General features: G+C 43.6%; 1 protein-coding gene across 1 annotated transcript in view; it reads right to left on the bottom strand.

The window, feature by feature from the left end:
* Positions 1-124: 124 nt before the first annotated feature.
* Positions 125-11,127, bottom strand: part of ATG10 (autophagy related 10) — a 77,693-nt gene continuing 66,690 nt past the window's right edge. Inside the window, exons 8-9 of the transcript XR_010785293.1 lie at positions 10,427-10,560; positions 125-158 (exon numbers count right to left, since the gene is read on the bottom strand). The gene's annotated coding sequence lies outside the window, so the exon portion shown is untranslated. The remainder of the gene's footprint in view (positions 159-10,426; positions 10,561-11,127) is intronic.

The following is an 11,127-nucleotide window of genomic DNA, read 5'->3' as shown; positions in this document are numbered from 1 at the left end:
GAGGGCTCCAAAATCACACTGAGGGTCACTTCCCATCTGCGCTTAACCCCAGCCTTGAAGGGAGGCGAGAGTGATGTTCAGGAGCAGCTCTGGAATTTCTCCTTCTGTTCACAGAAAGAATTGAGCGCATTCTGAAGTCTTATTGTATCTTATGTCACCTACAGATAAAAGAGATGAGATAGATGTTAATGTTAAATGATAGATGTTGTGTTAAATATCTCCACCTAACTGATGTGAAAGCAAGGCACTGCAAGCTTTGGAACCAAATATTTGGAAGCAGTTTCCTTTCTTCAGCACTAATGCAGTTCATGTGTGTCCAGCTTCTTGGAGCAATTGTTTTGGTGCTTTGAATTCTAAAATTACTGAGTGGTTTGGGTTGGGAGGGATCTTAAAAATCGCCCAGTGCCACCCCTGCCATGGCAGGGACACCTCCCAGTGTCCCAGGGTGCAGCCTGGCCTTGAGCAGTGCCAGGGATGCAGGGGCAGCCCCAGCTGCTCTGGGCACCCTGTGCCAGGGCCTGCCCACCCTCACAGGGAACAATTCCTCATTGCCAAGATCCCAGCCAGCCCTGCCCTCTGGCACTGGGAAGCTCTAGGCCAGGCCGCAGTTGTGAAATGCCCACAGAATTGCAGTTTGGTGTTTCAGATCAATGCTGGGGTCTCTGCTGCTCACAGTGACCCCAAGATGTGTTAGAGAGTCTCTGTTCCCAGCCCAGCAGTTGAAGAAGCAGTCAGGGCTCTGCATTTCTCAGTCTCAAGGTTGTTTATTGTTCCTTATCTATAAAATTCTCCTGTCCTGCCCAGGTCCGCTCAGCAGGACAGTCAGAGGCACTCTGCCTGCCCCAGGGCAGGGTTATCTTTTTATACTAAAAACTACCTGTGCAATATTTACAGTTACTTCCCAAAACCTGTCACCTGTGTTAGACACTGAGCTTCTACTCTAAACCAATCCAAAAGTGCCAACATCACCCAGGAGATGGAGGCCAAGAAGAAGAAGGAGAAAGGCTGGACATGCCCAGATCCCTCCATCTTGCCCCCTGAACTCCCATTCTAATAACCCCAAAATCTACTTTTCCAACCCATGATAAATTCACTGTCATTCTGCTTAATTTGTCCTGGCTGGCAGATCTTCCTCTAAGGTTGGTAACTTGCCCCAGGGGTCACAATCAAACCCACAGGGGCATCCTGGGCTCTGTGCCAGGGTCTCTGAGCCCCCTGGCAGGGTCTGGGCTGCTCAGGACAGACAGAGGGATGTCTGAGTGCTGACAGATCAAGACACCAAAGCCCCCCCACATCACTGTGACTGCAGGGGGTTGCCTCTCTCTGGGTCATCCTCAAGAGATTTGTGGGTCAGACACACTGGGAGCCCTAAGAATCACAGAGTCATAGAATGGCTTGGGCTGGAAGGGACGTTAGAGGTCATTTAGTTCCAAAATCTGTAAGAGCCAAAATGAGGGATGTGGGGCTGCAGGGGCTCTCCAAAATGCAGTTTGTTCCATCCAAGAGGTTACAGCAGCCCAGGGTCATGGGGACAGAGCTGTGCCCACAGCTGTCAGCTCCAGCTGCAGGCAGGCCTGGAGACCCTTTGGTTTTGGTCACAATGCATTCTAGACTTTTCTTTTGGTCACAATGCATTCTAGACTTTTCTTTGCTGAGCATCTTCATACAGCAGAACCAATCTGACCCTTAACTATTATCTACAGCCCATCATAACTACTGTAATTACCATATTCATGTTACTGTTCTCCAGTCACTCACAGTCAGTACATCACAGTTTAAGCCAGAAGTTGTTTTTCAGTTTTCTTGCAGTGGAAAATTCTGAGACCTTTTTTCTGCTTGCAACTTTGCTGCCTTGTTTGCCTGTGCTCTCTTTGTGCTTGGTAAAAACATCTTCTTGTTTGGGGTGGGTTTATCCTTTGCTCTAAGCCATAAAACCCCTTCTAACTCACACACCCTTTGCCTCCTTGGTTATCCAGTGAGACTGGCTCAGCAATTCTTTTCTTCTATATCAAAACTTGCTTCCATCTCTATTCCTGCATCAGACTCTATATTTAAAAATCTTTCTGCCAGGCACACACATATCTGTGAGACTTTCTTGTCAAACTTTCACCCTTCCGAACAAAAATCCTTAAATATCAGGCAGGACACAGCCACAGACCAACCTGCAGGCATCAGACACCCAGTCCTGCACTGCTACCTGCTGATGGCACCACCACCAGTGAAGCTTCACTTGGCTGATTAGGAGCTCCTGCCTGTGGCATTCCAGATATTGGAGAATGATGGGGGCTTTAGCATTGTAATCATTAAAAAGGATTTGCCATCTTAATTCATTTCTCCTTCTGGGATGCAGAGGGTATCTGCTCATCTGAGAAATCCCCCAACAGCTTGTCCTCAGTTGAGCGGCTTCTATCCAATTTAAGGAGGAGTAAAGATGCTTATGTGACAATCCCAGATTGAAAAATGAGATGAGGGAATGTAGGATTAAGCAAAAACCACTTGAAGATAACCCCTAAATTTTCTGAGAAGCACCAGCAATGCATGATGCTGAAGTTAGAGCAATTACACCAGAACAGACGCAGGGCTCAGTTAAAAAATCTAAGGAGCCCAGGGAATGGACAGAAGTGTCACACACTTTTCTAAACACTGTGAGGTCACTAATGCCACTGCCCAATGCCTCAGCACTGCTGGCTCCTAAACAAATGGAGGGAAAGGCACAGAGAGGCTTTCTGGTGGTGCCTGGAGATCTGATCCACGTGCATCCACTTCCCAAGCATTCCTCATCCACTTGGAAGTAGACGCTAAGAAATAAAAACGCTGAAACACAAACCAGCAGGGGCCAAAAGAAGGAAAAAAAAAAAGTGTTCTTTCAGGGCAGAGGAAGTGAAAGAAAGTGGCATAAACAATAACCTAGCAGGCCACAGGTAAAGTCAGCACAGGCTGAGCCCCAGATGATGCTCTGTGACAATTGAATGCACCTTTAACTGCATTTCCACCCACTGTGTTTCTATTTATCAATTTATCAATACCTGCTTTCTTGAACCACCATTTCACACCAGAAAAAGTATTGCCAATTTGCCCAGAAAAAATGGGGAGATTGCAGACAACCCAGGAAACACCTAACACCAAACTGCCAGCATAGGTTAAACCAGAATAAATCAGTGAAAATATCCTGTCTCGCTTTATATTAATGCTAGGGGTATTGATAATAAATCAGTAATCAGCAATCAACTGGAATATTGGTGAAGCAAAGAGCAAGAGTAAAAGCCTTTTCTCATCCCTTGACTCTTGCTGATAGCAACAACAAATCAACATTTCTTAAAAAATGCTGCTTTTTCATGAGGTTCAAGCATAAACAAATACACTTGGTACCTGAAAAGAAATTAGGTCCTCATTCTGGTGAAGAATGATGACAAAATCAGCATCTCAGAGTTACTGGGGTGTGTAAGAAATTCAGAATAGAGCCTTGCACGCAGCAGTGCTGACAAGGGCGTGGTTAGGGGAGCTCCTGTGATTCCTTTTTTGAATTGCTGTCACACTTTTGCCTGGTTTTTGTTGAAACACTTACGAGCCTTAAAACACAACGCACAGAGCTCCATTCTTAAGCTTTAACCTTCCTAACATCTTGTTAGATAAACTTTCTGTAGCTCAGGGAGTTATTCTAGACAAGTGTTATTGTTCTATTTGTCCTTGCTTTTCTACTTTTTACATAATTTTTCTGCTGACCAATCTCATGGCTGCTGCTCAGCTCCAATCCCAGTTCTGCTGTCTCTGGGGCCTGCCTTTTGCAGCTTTCCCAAAACCCTCTGATTTTGTGGATTCCCACAGAAATCAACCAGGAAAAGCTTCATCCTTGAACATTTTGTAGCCACAAATGAACCACCTGTAGGGCAAAGTCAGTGGGAAGTCAGCAGAATCCCAGGATCACTGAGGGTGGAAAATCCCTCCCAGCCATGGAGTCCCAGCTGGGCCCAGTCCCCACCCTGTCCCCAGCCCAGAGCCCTGAGTGCCACCTCCAGGGGACACCTGCAGGGCTGGGCACTCCAAACCCCCTGGGCAGTGCCAAGGCAGTTCCTGAGCCCCCTTTCCATGGGGAAATTCCTGCTGTGCCCACCCTGAGCCTGCCCTGGCCCAGCCTGAGGCCGTTTCCTGTTGTCCTGCTGCTTGCAGCCTGCAAGATGGGCAGTGCTGGGCTGAAAATGGTCAATGCTGGGCTGGAAAGTGCCCAGCATTCCGAGAAAACTGCTGTTTGTCATCCTTCCTCCCCCCAGTTTGGAGGTGAGGTGTTGGTTGTGGTTACTCCTGATGCAGAACTCGTCCTGTGAGGATCAGGCAGCAAGGTGCCACTTGTCTGCTCCCCATCTCCCACCAAGGCAGCCCAGACATTCCCACCCCCAGGAAGGAGGCACTGCAGCTCTTATTGTACTTTAAACAATGGGTTTTTTGCGGGTTGTTGGTTTTTTGGTTTTTTTTTTCTTTAAATCTACCTTAGAGAAAAGGTGATGATATTCAGTTGAAGTCAGTGCAAAGGCTCACAGCTCTTTGTCAGGGGTGTGAAGCAGCCAGAGAGTGACAGGGGGGACGTGGCACCCTGGCCACCCCCGGTGTGTCACCGCTGTCCAGCCACCCCCTGTCACACAGGGCGACCAGATGGACACTCGTGGGGACCCCGGGGTGACAGCTGTGCTGCAGGAGCTGTGCACAGGCTGGGTTTGCGTGGCACGAGGATGGATAACTTATCCCTGTGGCTGCATCTCCTCGAGCACACACACACACAGCACAAATCATTTCCAGCTGTTTGCAGTTACCTCCCAGTGCCACTTCAGGTCACCACAAAGCTTCCCAAATTAGCCAAAGTGTGAGGTGTCAGCCACTTCAAACATCACCTTTTTAATCTAACAGCAGATCGTTGCTGCTCTGACTCACAGCTCACTGGCAATGCAAGGAGGCAAGGACAGAAAACTGGCCTTAAAACACACAAAAATCTTGTCTCAGTTCCAATGCCATCCTCCCTCTGGGAAACTAACCAGGCCAAAAAGCATCCTTCTGGGATAGGATGCAAAAAATAATCCTTTTACACCTATTTTCTGCTTCCCTGGGAAGGCGGGCAGCCCAGCTGCCCCTGGATCCCTGGCAGTGCCCAAGGCCAGGCTGGACACTGGGGTTTGGAGCAGACTGGAAAGTGTCCCTGTCTCCATGATATTTTCTGAAAAATCCCTTTGCCAGGATTTTTCTCCTGAGAAGCCTCAGAACAGAAATGTCAACAAAGATTATCTGATTGCTTGGAATGTGGTTTGGGGGTTGCTCACCAACAGGTGCATCTTTGGTTGGTTCCATGTGAATTGTTTTTAATTAATGACCAATCACAGCCCAGCTGTGTCAGGCTCTCTCAATCTGTCACGGGTTTTTATTAACATTCTTTTCTAGCTTTCTGTCTCCTTTCTCTTTCTTTAGTATAGTTATAGAATAGAATAGAATAGAATAGAATAGAATAGAATAGAATAGAATTATTATTATATTATGTTATATTATAATATATTATTATATTATATATATTATAATAATATTGTATAAATATATATTTATATTTACCTATATTTATAATATATAATAATATATTATATATAATATATTATATATAATATCTATTTTATATAAATATAAATACATATAAATATATACTATTATAATATATATTATAGATTATATATATTATATATATTATATACTATTATAATATAGTATAATAGTATAGTATATATAATTTACATAGATTATATATATAATTTATATAGATAATATATATAAATATATAAAAATATATATTATCTATGTAAATATTATATTATCTATGTAAATATTATATTATATTATATTATATTATATTATATTATATTATATTATATTATATTATATTATATTATATTATATTATATTATATTATATTATATTATATTATATTATATTATATTATATTATATTATATTATATTATATTATATTAGCCTTCTGAGAACTTGGAGTCAATTCTCATCTCTCACCTCATCCTGGGGACCCTCACAACAACACCACAGCAATTAATAACCACATGTCCCTGCCATGGCAGGGCGTGGGATTTAAGGTTCCATCCAACCTAAAATAGTCTGGGATTCCAGGATTACCTTTTTTTGGGTCCCACATCCCCAAAGGATCCCACCCCTGAGAAATCCCCATGCAGACTCCAGGCCTTCCTGCCCCCTCAGGGAAGGGTCGGGGGGGGGAATTACCCCAAAAAAATGTTTGTTTGCTTCAATGTTGGAGTTTCTTGCTTCCTGGTTTTGTGAACTTGCCTCCAAACTGCAAGAACTGGGGGAAAAACCAACGTGGTCTGCTAGCATATCCTCTCTACTTGTGTGTCTGGAAGGTATTTGTTCCCATCTTCAACTGCCCATTCCATTTCTTGGAAAAATAATCAAAAGAGGTATTGTCCCAGTCATTTCACAGGAAAAGAAGAGCTATTGAAATACAGCATGTTCTTACTCTTTGTGAAAGGGAGAATCCATTTTGCCACCGAAACTGCAGGAGGCAGCATTATTTTAGTGTAGGAGTATTATGTGAAGGTTTTTTGCCACCGAAACTGCAGGAGGCAGCATTATTTTAGTGTAGGAGTATTATGTGAAGGTTTTTTGCCCCCCAAAATTTTTTTTTTTTGCCCCACAGAAATCCCAGTGTGTGTCACAACCCAGCTGTGCAGCACCAGGGATCAGATTATAGCGGGAGTTTCAGGATAAGTGGTGGGATTTTGGGTGGATTTGTCCGCTTGGCCAACCGAGACATTTAATTTTAGAAGCGCTTATCTGGCAGCACTCTCCAAAGCTGCCCTGAGGGCTGTGCCCAGGAGGGGAGATCTGAAAAAAGGAAGGAGACTCAGACTCTCTGTGGGTCCCAGGAAGAACAGAATAATTCGGGTTGGACACTGATTTAATCTTGTTCCAACCCCCTGTCCCTCCAGGGATGCACCTTGAGGCCACCTGTGCCTGCACACCTCTCACCCATCAGCCTGAATATTGACTCTATTCTTATTTCTCGTCTCAAATCAGACATGTGCTTTTAACTGTTGTTTATTTCACTTAGTGAAATGTTCTTATCTGAACCCATTTTTGGTACAATTCCCTTCCAGGAAAGAGGGAGAGGCTGTGTGGTGTTTAGCTGCAATCTGGGGTTAAAAAATGACATATTGGATTCAAACAAACAAACAAACAAACAAAACCAAAACAAAAAAAAAAGCCAAAAACCCAAAACCAAAAACCAAACAAAAAAAAAACCACCAAAAAACCCAAAAAACAACAAAAAAAAACCAAACAAAAAACCCCCCCCAAAAAAAAAAAACAAAAAAACAAAACAAAACAAAACAAAACAACAACAAAAAACAAAAAAAACAAAAAACAAAAAAAAAAAACCCAGTAATTTTGAAGAATGTGGTGGAACAAAGAAAATTTGTCTTAACAGAAGTGTCCCCAAGTTCTGGTGTAGTTTAAAAAGAAAGAGCAAACCCCATCCCCATAGTAGTTCCATGGCAAACCATCTCTTTCCCAGATCTTTACCTTTTAATGAAAATTTGTCCAGTAAATACCAGTTTGTCATGGTATATTTATATGTTTTTTGTGTTCACCAATTGTCTTCCTAGTCAGCTTTTTAGTATTCCTAACTTTGTAAAGCAAAGCTGCAGCATTTTCACAAAGACAAAACGGTTTTGAAATTACCAAACGACAACTGCATTCCAATATTGGAGCTGCATCTTCAAGAGCTGTCTTTTAAAACAGTAAAATGTTTTCTCCTCAAAGTGTTGATGGGGTTTATGGTTTTGTTTGGGATTGCTTGGGGGGGTTTTTTTTGGTTTTTTTTTGCAGGGGGAGGTTGGATTTTTATAATACTTAGAATTTTTTTTTATTAGTTATTATATAAAGGTTGAATGTAAAACAAGGACTGTGTTAACACAAACACGTAAATACAAAATATGTATTTTCCACTTAAGCCACGAGCACAGGCTGTGTTATAAATGATGTGTTTATATCTAATTACTGCCTCTTCAGAGTCATTCCCAAAAGGGGAAGGGAACGTTCATGATTTCGATGGATGCAGCTTGGCAGCGTGGACTGAAGCAGCTTTCAGAAATCAGAAACATGAGCTCGTTTCTGTTACAGGACTTCACTCTGTGCAGATCTCCTCAGGGACAGGGGCAGAAATTAAAATATCACAATGCTTCTGGATCTCTGGAAGTGCCCAAGGCCAGGCAGGAAGGGGCTTGGAGCAGCCTGGGATGGTGTAAAATGTCCCTGCCACGGCAGGGCTTGTGGAATCCCAAGGAACAGGGAATATTTCTGTGTCTGCTCTGGGCTGCCCTGACCCCCAGGGCAGCACTGACTCTGACCCTCATCCATGGAGGAAGTTTCCCAGACTTCAAGATAGACTGGAATTTCCACAAAAGTGTGCAATAGATTATAGAGAGCAGTGTAGGTGTGTCACTGGGTGAGAAATTGAGGGTTTGGGGTTTTTAGCGTGTTGTGGATGGCAGCAAGATGGAGGGCACAGGGTGTGGTCCTGGGTTTCTTCTTCATGCTTCTTCTTCCTTCTTCTCCATGGGTTTGGGTGGCATTTTGTAATTGGGCAGGAAAGTCCTCATTGCAACTCTTTGGGATCAGTTATTGGGTTAAAAGGGAAAATAATCCAGGTGTCAGTTCTTAATTGGATAACTTAGCTTTAAAAGACCATGTAACAAGAGATTGTGGCCATTTTGTGCCTTCTCATGAAAAGCTGCCCAACTCACAGCAGTGAGACTGTTTTAGTGATAAGAAATAATAAACACCTGAGTCCAAACATGAATTACTGTCTCAAGTGCCTTCAACCCAGACCCAGAGAAACCCACAACTGAAACCCCCACAAGGGCTGGCACTAGATGAGATTTAGGGTCCCTCCCAACACACACCACTCCAGGATTCCATGAAAAGCTGCAAGCAAGAGCCACAGAGCCAGTGAGGTTGGAAAAGACCCATGAAACCAGCCAGCCCAACCATCTCCTGTGGGAATCCATAAAATTAGAGGGTTGGGGAAGCTGCAAAAGGCAGGCTCTAGAGACAGTAGAACTGTGATTAGAACTAAGTAGTGCTTATGAGATAGGTTAGCAGAAAAATTATGTAAAAAGTAGAAAAGACAAATAGAACAATGGTCTGTGTATTAATGCTTTTTTAGAATAAGTCTTTAAGCTGTAGAAAAGTATATAAGTATATTTAGTGAGACATTAGGGAGTTTTAAGCTTAATAACGGAGCTCTGTGTATTGTGTTTTAAGGCTTACAAGTAGGTTTTGTGTTTGAAATGAGTAAGTAGTGTTTTAACTGAAGGTATGTGTGTGAATCCCTCCTGGGATGGGGACCTGCTGGGGTACCTCTTGCCCATTCCCCAACTTCTGGGACTCAGGCTGGGCCCTCCCAGGGGGCTCCTCTATCAGGGGAGACCCTCCTGGAGTGGTTTTGTGTCAGGAAAGAGAGAAACACTGGATTTCTTTGGTCTTTAGGTTCTTGTTTATTTTTATCTTACCTAAAGTTTGGCACGCTGTCCACACTCAGCACACTGGAAAAGCACCACAAAAATGGCCAACAATCTCTTCTTACAAGGTCTTTTAAAGCTAAACTATCCAATTAAGAGCTGACACCTAGATAATTTTCCTTTTTAACCCAATAACTGATCCCAAAGAGCTGCCAATGAGGACTTTCCTGCCCAATTACAAAATGCCACCCAAACCCATGGAGAAGAAGGAAGAAGAAGCATGAAGAAGAAGCCCAGGACAACACCCTGTGCCCTCCATCTTGCTTCCATCCACAACACGCTAAAAATCCCAAACCCTCAATTTCTCACCAAGTGATGCACCTACACTGCTCTCTATAGTCCATTTCACACTTTTGTGGGTTCCAGTCTGTCTTGAAGTTTGGGAAACTTTCTCCATGGATGAGGGTCAGAGTCAGTGCTGCCCTGGGGGTCAGGGCAGCCCAGAGCAGACACAGAAATATTCCCTGTGCTGCCCTGGGTTTCCACAGGGACCCGACCCCGTCCTGGCTGGACAGCCCTTTCCAGGAAGGAATTCTCCCACTATCCAACCTGAACCTCTCCTGCTGCAACTTTTCACCATTTTCTCTCACCCTGCTGCTTCCTCCCTGGGGGAATAGCAGAATCCCAGCTCAGCACAGGCTCATTCCAGGCAGAAATCCTGGTTCAAGCCTCACCAGGCCCTGGGCACAGTCCCTGCCCATCTCAGACCCTCTGTGGGACTCGAACCTGCGATCTCTGGGACCCCAGCCCTCCATTCCAGGGACGCCCAAAGGCCTCTGTAGAACAAGGCCCACACAAAGAAAAAAACCACAAAAAAACCAAAAAACCCCAAAACCTGTGGTTTTACCTGTCAGTGATAACAATCAGGTGATCTTTTATTGGCAGTTCTGCACACCAGTAGCAGCCAGGAGCTCCTCTGAGTGGGTTGGGCACTCCGGCTTGGTGGCAAAGGTCATCAGGCAGAGCCAGGCTGGACATCACCTGTGAAAAATGTGCATTTTATTATTGGCTCTTGGCAAATCTTAAAACTGAATATTGAATAAAAATGAATATTATATGTGTTGTGTTAGAAAGTAATGCGGTATCATTTTCTTGAGTAGTGTGTTAAATATAGTTTTAGGTTATAACAAAATGTCAAAATAGAAGCTATGCTATGTAAGATACTTTTTCTAAAGAAAGTACTTGCACTGAGATAGCAGCCACAGGACACCTGAATCTTTCAGAGAAAGGGAATTTCTTGCTCCATTATCAGAACAAATGAACTTCTTCCTGCCTCACTCAGCCCTGAAGAGCTGTCAGGATTCAGAGGAAGCAGCTGACACTGCCCAGACAGAATCCTGTGTTTGAATGGAATTGATGCACCATGGATGAGGTGTATGAATGTGCAACAGGCTGTTGTTTTAAGGGTTAATCCTCTGTTAACGTGGGGCCTTTTTGGGCTTATTTTGCCCAGAAAGAGGTACCGAGACATCTGTAACTCTTTGTTTGTATTGTCTTGTATTGTCCTAATCCAAATTGTCCAAATTTTTATTACTCTAATTGTATTGC

The sequence above is a fragment of the Molothrus aeneus genome, chromosome Z, assembly GCF_037042795.1.
Source record: "Molothrus aeneus isolate 106 chromosome Z, BPBGC_Maene_1.0, whole genome shotgun sequence".
Classification (NCBI taxonomy): domain Eukaryota; kingdom Metazoa; phylum Chordata; class Aves; order Passeriformes; family Icteridae; genus Molothrus; species Molothrus aeneus.
Note: the sequence above shows the minus strand (reverse complement) of the source record. Positions and strands in the feature narration are given on the sequence as shown.